General features: G+C 42.4%; 1 long non-coding RNA gene across 1 annotated transcript in view; it reads left to right on the top strand.

Annotated features, from left to right (window-relative positions):
- Window positions 1-8,537: 8,537 nt before the first annotated feature.
- The window catches only part of LOC147028019 (uncharacterized), a 102,107-nt gene continuing 95,644 nt past the window's right edge, over window positions 8,538-15,000 (top strand). Inside the window, exons 1-2 of the long non-coding RNA XR_015057386.1 lie at window positions 8,538-8,717; window positions 13,357-13,454. This is a non-coding gene — a long non-coding RNA (uncharacterized LOC147028019). The remainder of the gene's footprint in view (window positions 8,718-13,356; window positions 13,455-15,000) is intronic.

The following is a 15,000-nucleotide window of genomic DNA, read 5'->3' as shown; positions in this document are numbered from 1 at the left end:
GAGAGAGAGAGAGGAGAGAGGGGGTGAGGAGAGAGAGAGAGAGAGAGAGAGAGAGAGAGAGAGAGAGAGAGAGAGAGAGAGAGAGAGAGAGAGAGAGAGAGAGAGAGAGAGAGAGAGAGAGAGAGAGAGAGAGAGAGAGAGAGAGAGAGAGAGAGAGAGAGAGAGAGAGAGAGAGAGAGAGAGAGAGAGAGAGAGAGAGAGAGAGAAAAAGAAAAAGAAAAAGAGAGAGGACGAAACGTGAATATTATTCATATTATAGCTCCGAAGATGTCTTTGGCTTCACATTGCACCATCATGGCCATATGGTTTTTCATGTTGAAATTGTGGGTGGTCAAGCTAGCTATTTAACCAATGATTGGAATTGAATGTCACTCAGGGATGGATGCACAAGCATATTATTATTTATACTTGCAAAAAGTATCTGTCCCCAGTGATCGGAAAAGTCTCAGTCAATCTATCAATATAAGTTATTTCATGGACCTTCAAAAGGTTAATTGTGTTGCATTCTTGGTTTCACTCGGAGTCAAACGCTCTGAAACACTTTTTCCGCCCACCGCAAGATGGTGGGGCAACACCGGGCAGCAGAGGATGAATTTGTCTGAAAAGAGCGCAAAAGATGGCTGTTGTAAATTGTATTACTCCATGATGATGTGCATTCAATCTGTTTTAATCCAGATGCTAATTTAGAATTTTTACATTGGCTGAAAGGGACGATAAAGTGACTGACTTTATTGCATCAAGAAAGGTGAAATGAAAATGCAAAATAACCAATCGATCGCTTTTCAAACGCGGCGTGAGAAGTGGCTGCCATAAGCGGAAGACAGACCAACACCTGAGCAGACATCACAGTTCCCAGTATTAACAGATGTCTTCCCTTTCAAGGAACTTCAAAACAGAAAGGGACCATTCAGCCCTGCAAGCCTGTGCAATGGTTGCGAACCTGCAACAGTTTTCCTGTTGTCTGTACTTTTCAAACATTGAACCTCAGACAAAGAAGCAACACACATCGTTTTGAAGTCTTTGATATTACGAATGACTTGGCTGGGGTTTGATCTGCCAACCTCCTCAACTCAGAGTAGATGCCCTCACTCTGAATGAATTACATCAAAGAGTCCACCGAGTATTATATTGTTGTGGCCGGGGGTCTGGGTGAGAAGACGACTCAGGGGGAAGCTATCTTGGGTTCCCACAAGACTCCCCACAATGGGAGGCTTTCGCACACGGATAACTCCATGACATGGCGGGTCACTAACCAACCGTGTCCACCAACAACTCAACCACGTGACTTTGGGTCCTGCGTCGGAATCGGTTTTCTCATTTATATTCACATGACTTAATTACCGGGGGACACACCTTCGGTATGCCTTGTCCGAACCGGGTCACCTTACCGGGTCAGATGCAGCTGAGCGACACTGCCAAGGACGTACCGGCTAACAGAACGGATTGTTGGGAATAATGTCCTGGCTCGGCTCGGATACGGACCATGCTGACTCAATGAAAGAAAGGACAAAAACGAGCTGGGAGCATTTCTACACAATTATTTATTAACAGGCGTGTGAGGAAAAATAAATGGCACAGGGAATGTAGTTTATTGTTTTGTGTAAGCAGCGACAGAAATAACTGTGTGGTGCGACAACAAAACAAGCAACTGACTAAAGCAGACACAGAGCAGACCTATGCTGATATAATTCTTATGCAATATTAACTTAAGTAAGGACAGGCACCATGACAAACACACGCATGCACACATGCACGCACGCACACACACACACAACCCGATGAAGAAGAGATAATGAGGCAAATGGTCTCACAATACCTTGCACGATTGACCGACCACGCCACCCAGTATGTTGTCAGGGGAATGCTCCGCTGAAAGATCCCTCCTTGACAGTTGGCCCGTCATCTCCTGCTTGGCTACAGTGCCGGCAAGGTGTCTGCGCCGATCCAGATAATGGGCTTGGCCATCAGGTGTGAGGGAGGGACTTTAGGTGGAGCCAGCGGCGGATTGGTGAAGAAGAAGGTGTGAAGCAGGTGGAGCCAGCGACGCGGGGCAGGCGGAGGCGGAGTCAAGAGGCGCACGCAGTGACCGATCCAATGCCATGCAAGGAAGATGAGGACGATCACGATGGCAACTCTGGACGGCTTCACGATCTGTCCTTTATAGGCCCTGCAGGGCAGGGTGGGGTGCCGCCCCGAAGTGATGCGTCGTCACCCGAATCGGGCGCTCCGCTGTGGAATCGTTTCGCTCCGAACCCCGCAATATGGACCGCCTTGCACCAAACTCCCGGGCCGTGCTCCTGCGACTGGCCGAGTGCTGCGCCAGTCCCGCATGCTCGCTCTGTCACCGCCAGCACGCTGTGGTTCGCGCCAATCAATGTGCTTGTCCCCTCCGTACGCCATGTGGCCTGAGGGATCAGGGCCCAACAGCATGCCTCTACTTGGTGGCAGTTGCGTGAGGATGTCTGCCGTTGGCGTGAGACATTGGTAGCTGCGGTGTCGAGCGAGAATTGACAGTAAGACGTCATTGTGAACCAGCACACAGACCCGAATGAAGATGTGTGCTATTCTTGCCCCGTTTTGTGCGAAGATAAATTATCACGGTGCTGCGCGTGGGTCCGCCATTGTGGATGCGGTTATCTATCACAGTGGTGATCTTCACAGGCAGCTGCCTGCGTGCTGCTGGCCCTGATCTGTGTCATGGATTGAAGGAAAGCATTGGATATAATTATTAGATGCAGAAATAGGTTGAAAAGAATGTGCCGCGTGCATCCTGTATATATAAAATGACCGTTTTTACAGCCATTTTTCCCTGCTGTGCAGGGGTTGGCTTTTTCTTGAGGCAATGTTTTATGGCCGGATGCCCTTCCTGACGCCAACCCTGGTCGCCTCTTACGACACACAGGGATATGGTACACCTATTCTAACCGGGGCATACACCGGGACCAGTACACTGGTACTCAATTCGCCGACCTCGGAAGGATGACAGGCTGAGTCAACCCCCTGGTGTTAATTCAGCAGCCAACGGGGCTTGAATTCAGGACCCTGGGATCCCAAGCCACCACTCTAACCACTAAGCCAACACCAGGCTTACATCCTGTATAGCGTTGTCATTTATTGTTTGATTGTACAATTCTCTTTGATGCCATATTCTTGCAGCGGAAGATTTTTTTTCCATCATCCGTCGTGTGGTTGAGACTTCTACTGGCCTCCAGGAGGACGCATTCTTTTCGTGAAGGGTGTGGCTGCAGTTATCACAGGTGGCTGTCTGGGTGCGGCGCCTGCTGTGATTTTTTTCAGGAATAAGAGGAAAATAGTTGGAATGAAGATAGAGATATAATCAGACCTAACTATGAGATTCACGCAATGCACTTCGTCCTGTTTGACCCATTAGACACGAGGGAAAGGTCTAACTACGTATTTTAATGAAATAACTGTCTGGGGACCACTGTATAATGGATGCCATTGCCTGGGAGGCATGCGGTTTCCCAAACTGCAACAATATTAAGGTTTATTTTGCACTTCTTTGGTGTTTATGATGAAACATTATTTTTGGGTCACAATGATAAATGGTGGTTTAATCATAAACAAAAAACATCATCTTACACGGCAACATTTGTTCAAAGACTCAGTATCGGTGACTGTTGTTATAAAGGCTGACTTGTTTTGTTCAAGTTTGCGATCATCCTCATGTCGTGTCTGAACACACTGTTAATCAAACTGCGATTCCATTTTGTGTTTTCGGCCCGTACACCTGATTTTCGAGAATGGGGGGGCGGGGGGGTGATCAGAATTTTAAAAAGTTGGAACACTGAGAGCATGAGAGTGCAGCACTATCATGCCCATCATGAGATGCTATGCACACCGCATTACTTTACCAGAGAAAGTGAGTGTCAAAAATAGAGAGCTCAATGGGTTATCATTTTGGGGTGTTTTCAGGCCACGTGTCGGTATGGCATCGACATGGCAGTAAATAAAATACAATTTCATTGATTGAAATCTCGAATACCGATCAAAGTTTGAGCTTCAGCTCAATTCACCAAGTAACTCGTGACAGGAAACATCATGTCATTCAAGGGAACAAATCATAATATGAATTCACAGAAGTGCATCCATGAACTTTTGGTTTTACAACATTACAAGTAAGTTTCCAATCAAAGTCTATCGAAGTCATCTTTGTGGTTAATGCTCGTGAGGGGGGAAATGAAAAGATGAACAGTGTATTGGACATGAATTTAACGATGAAAAGCATGATTTTTCAATTACAATCTCACAGGTAAACATTGGCTGTTCACAGCATAATGAGGTGATCTGATCAAATTTTAAAAAAATACTTAAAGGCCTGCAATTATTGCTCACTTAGTCTTTCAGCAGGGTTCCAAGTTCCATCCGACTCAGATGCTTCCTGGAAAACTCATCCACCACCCTTTCCTCATCGACATCAAAGTCATAGTGAATGTGCATGAGATCCAGTGCAGACAACCTGTCTTGCCAGGGGAAGTCCAGGAATTGGGTAGGGGGTTTCCAAATTTCAGAAAATTATAAATTTTCCAAATTATTTCAAATTCGATTACTGTGAGCTGTTAGTGGTTTATTGTTTATTAGGTACTGTATTGATGCAGTTTTCTGAGGCTTCTGGCCTTTTTGTGGCACTCTTTCGTGGGATAAGGAGTTCTGGGTGACCAGGGAACCCCTGGGTTTGCCACTGTAATGGTAAATATTTTTTGTTGGGAGGAGGGGGGGGGTTTCTGGACAACCAGGAAACCCCCCTGTACTTGCCACTGGTCTTGGACCATGCTTGTCCTGAGGAAGGTGAAGGTGCTCAAAATGGACCTGAATGTGTTTGGCACACACTGATTCCTTTCAAGGTGTGAAAGATCATCAAAAAAAACTTTATTCGGCGAAATGTCATTTTACATTATATTTTTAATGACTGCACATATGCACATTGCAAGAAAAGGTTCCAAATTCAAACGCTGAAACAATGATACATGAAGCCATTTTGACCAAATTTGATGCATAATTTGTGAGATTATCATTATAACAGCCAAAACTGCAATCATTCGAAAAAAAAATCCAACGTGTATAACATAACAAAGCAGTCTTTGAGAATCGTGAGTCATTTTAAATTCACCTCGGTACACCCTTGAAAGTTGTAATTCATTAATTTAAATCCAAACATCGTCGATGTTTTGTAAACATCATCATAAAGTAAATTTAGTCAGGAATCCGATGAGCATACTTAGAAACAGTGCAAAGGTAATTATATTAACACTTCACTTGTCTTCCTCGAACTGCAGCCTGCTCGCAAGTAAATTTGTCCATGGTGAGCCTTGATGTGCTATCTTTTAACAGCCATTTAGAAGGGCAAATATAAACACAAGAATAAACAAACATCAAATCATCAAATCGAGAGTTCAACCTTTATCACGGTGTGTATTTGTACTGAAAATCAAGATCAAGTGAGCTTTCTCCCTTCTGTTCCATCTTCCCTCAACCTGCCTAAAGACACGTGATTAAAATAATGCGTCAAAATAATGTGGACTTTTCTTGGGGGAGGGGGGAGGGGGGACGTGCAGACACACTCTCCGCACCCCCTCTGGTGCACCACTGTGTTTATACATTTGAAATTTATCTCTTTGGTGTCTGGCTCTTTTTCTGGTTGAATGTTGAGCCTTGCCTGCGAATGGAGCTTTTCAAATGCAGCACGGGAAGTGGCCACCATAAACGGGAGACAGGTGAATGCATGAACAGACACCACGCTTGGCATTATATTATATTTTTTGTGAGTTATTCATGGATCAATTTAATGTCTCAGACCATGTTGAGCTCAATATGTTTTTCCACAAAATATTCAACTGAAAATTCATATTCTGTGGTGAAAGTACCAAGGAAAAAGTGAAAGCACTGCTGTTTGGGGACAATGTTCGGCAAGCTGAACAGTGTGCTTGGGACCAAGCTGTGCCAAGTCGTTTGCCTGGGCTGAGCAATGTGGTGTGTGTCCTTCCACATCCGATGATGACAGAAATTTTTGAGTGGCGTCTTCCTTGCAGCACAAGCAGTTGGATTGAACTTGCCAATTTTTGACAGAGTTGGAAATGAGGCCTACTTTCCCTGCACTTTTGGTTTGTTGTCTGCTTTCCCTACCACCATGGCCATGCCCTATGGTGGAGTGGAATGCAGGGACCGATGTCACTGTCAGTTTGGTGATTACGAGCTGTAAAAGCCGAGGCAGTTTGCCCATCACACGGGTGCTAAAAACTCACCATAAACTTATGCGTAATCACCATTGTCTTCCATCTTTTTTGTTTTTCACAAACACTCTTTCATGGCTTCCCATTTACCAACATCATAAGTCAATGAACTGCCACTTAATGCAATGTTTCAGTGTTAAAGATCTGTAATTGATTAGTTCCGTGCCCAGAGCATCGTTGCAGCTTTTAATTTCACCGTGATGGAATATTAATCACTGTTTTCTGTTCTTCGATTAATTGATTTATGTTCCATGGGTTGGTATTGTTAGACATACTCTTTCCTTACACATTTTCAAAACTGTCCAGCTATTCAAAAAATGTCACTCACATTTACTTTCAACAGAGATTCCACAACTAACGCAGGCTTCACTTTCAATGAAATATGATGTTTAGTATTTGTGAAATGAAAGTTAATATAACTGACTTTTTCTGACCACAAATTATTGCAATTGTTTGTGACATTCATTCATGAGTTATAACTTGTCCACGTTTAGACAGTGATGGACTGTGTTTAAACTATGCTCGGAGAAATTGAGCTGATCAGGGACAGGCTCAAGGCTGAGCTTACAAATTCCAGTGAGAAGTGAGTTGCTTTGCAATGACGGCCTCACTGCTAACCTTTTCTCAGCTATGACCTGGAGAATGGGTTAAAAGCTTGAGGCAGGAATCGGCCAATGCAGGGAAAGAGTCATTTCTTACAATGCATCGACTGTACGACTCGTCTGTAGCGAATCAGCTGTTGGAGAAAACATGTTTGCAAGTAATACTCAGACAAGTGTTCAACATGTGCATCTTTCTCCCTGAAGGACTTTCTCAAGCCAACAAATCGGAAGAAGACAAGAAGTCAAAAGAGGCAAAGAAATAAGAGAGCAATGTCTCTTTAAAACTACGAAAAGCAACAATCCCAAGAGAGAATTGGTACAAGTCAACGTTCTCGGCATTGCTTTCAAAATTCAAATGACACAAGTTGTGGAAAGAAAAGTGAAAATCGGAATATTATGAAAGTTTTAGCCAAGAGCAGAATTTTAACCAGGTCAAACAAAACCAGGTAATAAACTTTGAATGATTCCATTGTGATTCGTCGTTTCCTGTTGGAGATGTGTGTTTTGCTCAGCTCTTGTCCAAAACGGTTCCATGTCGTTATCTTGGACGTTGAAGCTTTTAAACTGTGGTGCATATGTTTTGTCTTGCATATCCCCATTCCTCATCATGGCAGATTTGAGATAAAGGAGGCAATCTCTTCACAATATAAATTTTTGACAATGTCATTCCCTTCTCATTTCAGGCTGCAGAGGAGGAAGTGGAGGGGAAAGTGGAGTAACATGAAAGAGGCCTTGTTGGGGGCAGCAGCTCAGGTGTGTGTAAAAACAAAAGAAGAGTAGATTGAAGGGGGGAGCAGTGGTGCTGGGAAAAAGAGGTTTTATTTTCATTGTTAATTTCTTTGTTTGATTTGCATACAAAGTCGAGGCTCGTGGCCCGGAGTTAGATTCAGGAGAAAATTGGACAAATCAAGTTTGATGGGCCGAATGGTGCCTCCTGTATTGGATTAATTTCCTTGCAGGAGAACAAATTGTTGTGTTTCTGGGGTAGATGAAGGGATTTAACAAGAAAGATAGGATTGTATCGAGTTGTTTGGTCTGTGTACATGTCGGAGACATCTCGATATAATTAAGCAGGGAGACTGTGAGCTGAAGTGTTGCTTGTCACCACACGGGAGTCGTGCCATGTTAAGTCGTGCCAGTCGTGCTAATTCACACATGTGCTGTGTGAATTGGCTCTCATGCTGAGCAGGACGTTGGCCGTTGATGGTTCGGCTGAGCTGTGAGGTGTGTACGTTAATGAGGAGGTTCGCAGAGTGTGCCTCGTAGCCTCATCACAGGGCCTCAGAAAACGTCTCGTCATGTCGGCAATCGATGTGTCCTGACCGGGTGCAAGAGAAGAACGGTCGGCATATTCACTCGTGAAATGAAGCTGCACGGCGGTCTCTGAGCCTTGGTGTCAATTACCACTCACGAATTGCCTGACGTATGTTCTACCCACGGTGAGAGGGCGGCTTGGCACCATTTTGTTGGATGCGTCTCTCCAGCTCCTCGATTGAAAGCTCCCTCAAGACCATCTCTGGCACACAGCTCAGTGCCGGGATGGCAGAGGGATTTTTCTTTGGTTCGTTTTCCCCTTGTCTGTATTTAAGTCTGTGTGGAGGCTCCTCAATTCCATTTAGATTTAGATTTAGATTTCGTTCACCACAGGTCTTCCATTCATTATTACAATTTGAATTATTGTTATTGTGCAAATTTGATTAATGTTCTGACATTATTATTTTGTTCATTCAATTTGTTTGTGTCCGTGTATCTGTACTGTTCTGGTGCAGTGCTTAACTCTCTTCCCAGGCGTGTGCATTAATCTCCGAGCGTCTCGGCTGTCGGCCTGCAAGGGGAAAGTTTGGCCATCCATCCAGCTATCCAGGTAGGGATTAAACCCCCTGGACATGACAATATTATTATTGTGTAAGTTCTACAACTTCGCTTCCAATCAGGGTATGGTTTGGTGACTTTCTAGTGGGGGGGAGTGTGGGGTTGGAGGTGGGAAGGCATGAAATTGGCACATCTGTTATGCTGCAGGGTGAGGAATTTATTTATGATGGTTTATTATCCTGATAACTTTTTTGTTTCTAAACCAAATAAAATAAATTTTCTCGACAACATTGGCACATGGTGTGCAAAATCAATTTTGATTGTTTATTTCTTAAAAATTACATGAGACAATTGGGCCCCTTTCGAATGTATGCATTCACGACAACGCGAATCTTATTATTCATTACCGCAAGCAATGTCTCTTGATCAATCGAGTGGATGGTTGCAGTGATGTTTGCCTTCAATTCATCGATCGATGTTGGATGTTCCTAAAACTTTGCCCTTCAGAAATCCCCATCTGAAGAAAGCTGGTGGAGTTAAATCTGCCAAATCAAAGTGTGCCTCATCTGTCCTGATGACCTTGTTTGTGAAATTGGCATGCTCATTGCATTCAAAAAAAAATTTTTTTTTAAATGCTCAATGCATTTAAAGTGCTCCATCAGTAAAAACATTCAAGTATTATCTGTAAAACAAAGAAAACAATAATTAGTTTTGCCGACTGTTTCCAGCTCGAAAGATTGCAAATGTGTCAGATATCAATGCCTCACCCTGTACGTCTGTGCTGCACAATTTAAACAGTTAAGATATGCAACAAATTACTTGAATACTGAAGCAAATCCTCAGAAATATTTTGAAATCACACATTTGCCAAATCTTCTGTTTAGTGTCGCAGCATTGCAAACCTGTTGTGCATTTTGTGATACAAGCACCAAATTTGGCACAAATGTACATTAATATGTTGCGAACATTTTCAGATATTGGGCCACTTGAAATTCTCTCTTTATGTCCGCCATGTTGGATTTCAAAATGGCCGCCACTTGAAATCTACATTTGCTATTATCTCTGGACGTAATGCAGCTATTGACTTGATTTTGGCATCTAAATGTATGTTTTTGGGGGCAAGGAATCCAATGGTACCATTTTCAACTTAATATAATCTATCACAGTCTGTTATATAATTTTATTTGGAAATTATCTCAGCAAATATTGGATTCAACACAATACTTTGAAAAGAATGTCTTCGGTATAATACTGACATGCAATATGGTCTAGTATTTGAGGCTCGGTGTACTGGTTTCTGAGGCTAGGTATATACCGGTACTGAAGATACGTGTACATAAACAGTGTCATGTTAACAAGTTCAGCATTGCCACAAGTACATGTATGTTGTTGACTCGTCATGTGCAGTCCCCTTCACACACAGAGGGCTGTGCACTGAAGGGCAGCCTTTTTGCACTTGCAGCACCTCACACACCCTTTCTTGCACTTGCAAGAAACCAGCTCAATGCAGCTGTGAGCTTCCTCAGTGAGCCTGGTCCCGTAAGGTTTTTTTCTGTCCTTCTCCAGTCCTTGACCAACCCCAGTTGGTTGGTGGAGGGAGCTCTGGTGCTGGCAGCAGTATCTGACCCCACACATATCCACCTTGATACACTGCCCTCTTGACATGTTCCTCCAGAGCTGCCCCAGCAGGTTGTCACAGAAGAAACAATTTTCTGGGACCTTCTTCTCTGCACTCGATGAGCGTGAATGTAACCTGGTGCGTTTGCATGCAGCTTGTTCCTCATCGCTCTCACATTCTTTCTTGAGTGCTCTCTTTTGTGCTCTCTGCAGTTTGGTGTTGTTGTACTGGAGCCTGCATGTCTGATGATATTCTGCACCATGTGCAACTATCGCAGCTTCAATGCCATGACCATCATCGAGTCTTTCCAGGTGAAATGATCCTGGAAGCTCTCCAAGTTCACTGAATTTGACTAAGTTCTCTGCGAGTGAACTGTACCCACTCCCAATGTCTTTTTTCTTTGATTGGTCAGGTTTGGTCAGTGTCTCCGTCTTGTCCTCTTGACATATAAGGCAAAACTTCCAGTCAGTTGTGGTGAGGTGCTGTGATGTTGATGGTGAAGTTTGCTGAACATCAGCTAGTCTGAAGCTCTTGGACATGGTGGAACTGTCTTCTGAATCTGCAACGATACAATGATATAATGTTTACATTTTGTTATATATAATAGAGGGGTTTCCTCCGCCATACTAATGGAGAGGAGGATAATTCCTCTACATTGTAGAGCATTTAGCTTGGCACACTTTGGGATGAATCACATGAGATGCTTTAGTTAAAAAATATTCCCAAATTTATTGTATATTTACAAAACATTTGAATTCATAAATTCTTACAATATTTACACAGCCAAGATTTAAATATAAATCAGTCTAAACTCTTTTTAGGTTGGACAGTACATTTTCCAGACATACCGCGTTCTTTATTACAGCCTTCGTTTAATTACAGCCTTCGTGTTAAATTCAGAACATGTCAAAACTGTCAGTGTGGAATACACACTTCACTAAAAATACTACTTTATATAAAACATTTCTAATTTAAAGCCTTATAGTAAGAATTTCAGATAAACCCCAAAAAAGTAAGACCAGGTTGGCTATTAGACAACCTGCCTCTGTCGTGCCCACCAGACAAGTGGTGTTAGCCAGCACACATGTGTATCAGGTAAGCTTGTGCTGAGTACATCATACCTGAACAACTCAGTGAGGCAGAACACAGCAGTGCACACCAGGGTGACCCCTTCAGTGCATAAACCAATTAACCTGTCCACTGCAGGGCATATCGAAATGAAGTTATTTTCTGCATATAATAATAATATAAGTTCAGTTCCATATAACAATTTCTGTTGTCACCACTACCACTACAACTACAACTACCACTACGACAAGCTTTGTCTGGAATTTTGTGGACAAACAGACATACAGACAAGCTGGGATCAAAACATTACCTCCTTCCACCATTGAGTGTAGAGGTAAACATCCTGGAAATTATATCATGCCCTAGATTTAATTCATGCTTTCCCGTGTATTTGCTTCACTGGTTCACAAGGTCTTTTGCATACATGTAATTCAGACTCTTGTCTTCATTGCTGACCACACAATGTTGTCTAGCTGAGCCCAGATTGTATAAAATTCACTCATTTATTTGGAGTCACAAGGTGATTTAAACACAGCCACACGCAAAGAACACAGTTGATGTGGGTCAACACACATGCAGCCTCTCTACTCTTTTATTTGGCTCAGGGCTGTGATTAAAGACATGCAGTGGAGTCATGTTTATAAACATTGTTCAAGACATGCTACAGTGCATTGTTCAGGAGACAAGACAGATGGAAGCCTATACAAGAAATTTCTGCACTCTATAAACACAAAAGGTGGCTTAAAGGGTCTAGGAAAAGGGGATGATGCATGTTTGGTATTTATTGACAATATGAATGCAATGTTACATAAAATATGCAAATGAAAAACACAAATGAATGGGTCACTTTGTTTCCTAATGCGATATGAATTTATATTTTAGACTGCCAGTATATATGAGCTTGTCTGAGTTGTTCCTGGTGATTAATATAGTTTTTTTTTATTTATATTTACAGAACAAAGACATTCTTTTCAAAGTATTGTGTTGAATCCAATATTTGCCCAGATAATTTCCAAATAATATGATATAACAGACTGTGATAGATAATATTAAGTTGAAAATGGTACCATTGGATTCCTTGCCCCCAAAAACATACATTTAGAGACCAGAATCAAGTCAATAGCTGCATTACGTCCAGAGATAATAGCAAATGTAGATTTCAAGTGGCGGCCATTTTGAAATCCAATATGGCGGACATAAAGAGAGAATTTCAAGTGGCCCAATATCTGAAAATGTTCGCAACATATTTATGTACATTTGTGCCAAATTTGGTGCTTGTATCACAATTCTTTTGAATATTTAGGCAAAGCCGCCCCACTAGTAATGCATGATTCATTTATTTTGTTATTTCTGACTGTTGCAACTTTCGAGCTGTGCATAACTTTCGTGACATGAAGCTGAAATGTCACATTACAATTAAAATATATCGCTGATACATTTCTCGCCCTGAAAAAAAAGGTAATGAAAAAATAATCTTGGAACGATTTGAGCTCTGCATGCACAGGTTCAAGACTTATTACCCCTTAAATCAATGTTTGACAGACATTTTATTGACAAAAGCCAGATAAATATAATTTAAATTGATAAACTTACCAATTTCACCGAAAAGCTGGAACATTCTCACAGATCAGCTTGTTGTGATGGAAGGCAGTTTCCTCCTTCCTCTTCTTTCCTGTGGTGTTGTCCTCGGTGGTGTGGTATCCCTCTTTAATTCACATTTCTGCATATTTCTCAGCTTGGAAAGTATTTAGGCCCGGTAATTGAAATATATAGCATACTGTTGAGTGTGCTGACATACATTCGGCTTCTCTTATCATTCGGAATAAGGTTAATTGTGCGAAAGCCACGTTCACATTCAGCATTGGATAAAGAAATTACCCCAATTGTGGTGAGCATTTTCTTCAGGGTATCCAACATCTGCTGTGTGTCTTTGTGTCCTCCAAATTCCTTTGCACGATCGATCGTCATCCTCACTGCTCCATGACATGGACTTCATTTGTGCAAGGGATTGATATTTAAAGAGGAATGTTGAAGAACAAAGAAGATGATACAGGAGACATTGGAGAATGGAGACAGTGGATCAAAAGAGCTTATTGCTGACTGGTGAGATTAATAATAACACCAAGGTGACAATCTCTATCCCCTACCTTTGGGATGGTATGAGGAATAGATCTATGTAATATGAAAGCTGAATGTTCAATGGTTTTTTGAAATGTCGCGCACACAAGAAAAGTTATTGAGATGAAACCATGACAACATAATTCAGCTCATGACAGCCATGATCTCATCAACTTGAGATAATGTCATGATTTATTGATATTTGTATTATGAGAGCTGAATGTTCATCGGTTTTTGAAATATCACGTACACAAAAGTACATGGAAGGATGATCGATCGATCGAAAATAGCTCATTTTTCATGTCGCCCATCTCTTACCTTGTCAGATGGGTGGGAAACAATCGTACCTGGAGGGCTGCGATCGAAGTTCAGTGATGGTTCGCGGTACAGCCAACTTGTAATTGAGTAAATGCTCAAGTACTGCTGGTTTCGACCAATCACAGGAAACCGATGACGTTCAGTTTTAGTTTTCACTGTGCTTCATTTCAGCCAATCATGGTTTTTGAGCTTTGATGAGTCATTGTTTTCGTCCACTTGTACGATCACCTTTCATAACGAGCCTTTTGTTGTTTTTTGCGCACTGTTCATTGTAATAATCAGACCAGCATATGGAATGAAGCCCAGTTTAATAATGAATCGTCATCGAACAGGAAATGACGCATGGAAATCCTGGAACACCACATCTCCAAGATCTAGTAGCCACACAACAGTTAATGTAATGGCGCTCAAATGTAAAACGATGGACTCTATTAATTTTGCCAAAAGGCACATTGTGGAAAAATCTATTGCTAGATTCGTGGGCAAGAGGTGAAATCTGTGGGCTGCCATTACGGGATCATTGAATCAACTGTGTGGTGAACGCGACTAAATGTGGTTAAATGGGAGAAATCATTGTGGATTTACTCACGTTTCCATACAGCACCCAGGGCCAAAGGCTCCAATTCAACCATCGGTAGAACATGATGCTGTCAAAAACTATCCACCGCAGCTTCTGGAACTAATCAAGGCGAAGAGATTAATGCCAGAGCAGGTTTTTACCACCGAAGAGATGGGGTTATTTTGAAAGAGGATGCCATCACGTACCATTTTTGTTTTTTGTACACCTTGTCGAGGCTCATATGAGAGCGAACACACAACGCACAGCAAGGGGGCATGAGTCAAGAGGGATAGGAGTGGGAAGGACAAAATAGTGGGGAACATAGACATTAGGAGATCTGTGGAAGGGAGAGGGAAGGGGTGGGGAACATGTCGAATACAAGATGGATATTGCAGGGACTTTCAGGAAAGAAAGCAGGGAAGTTGAAGGAGGTGGGTTTGGGTTGGATTAATGGGGGTAGGAAAGATCGAGGAGTTGGATGGGGGACGAGAAGAGGTGGTGGTGAACAGCTGTTTTGAAGACCTGGAGGGAAGAATGGGATTGAACAGTGACGGAGATTATTCCAAAGGTGGGGAAAAAGAGGAATGAAAGAATGAAGGTGAGCAGTGATTCGTGATTTTGGTAATTGGTAGCAGACAGATAGACAACCGACCT

The sequence above is a fragment of the Eptatretus burgeri genome, chromosome 4 (genome assembly GCF_056783735.1).
Source record: "Eptatretus burgeri isolate ZD-2024b chromosome 4, Ebu_testis_v1, whole genome shotgun sequence".
Classification (NCBI taxonomy): Eukaryota; Metazoa; Chordata; class Myxini; order Myxiniformes; family Myxinidae; genus Eptatretus; species Eptatretus burgeri.
This window is presented reverse-complemented; position numbering and strand designations above follow the sequence as displayed.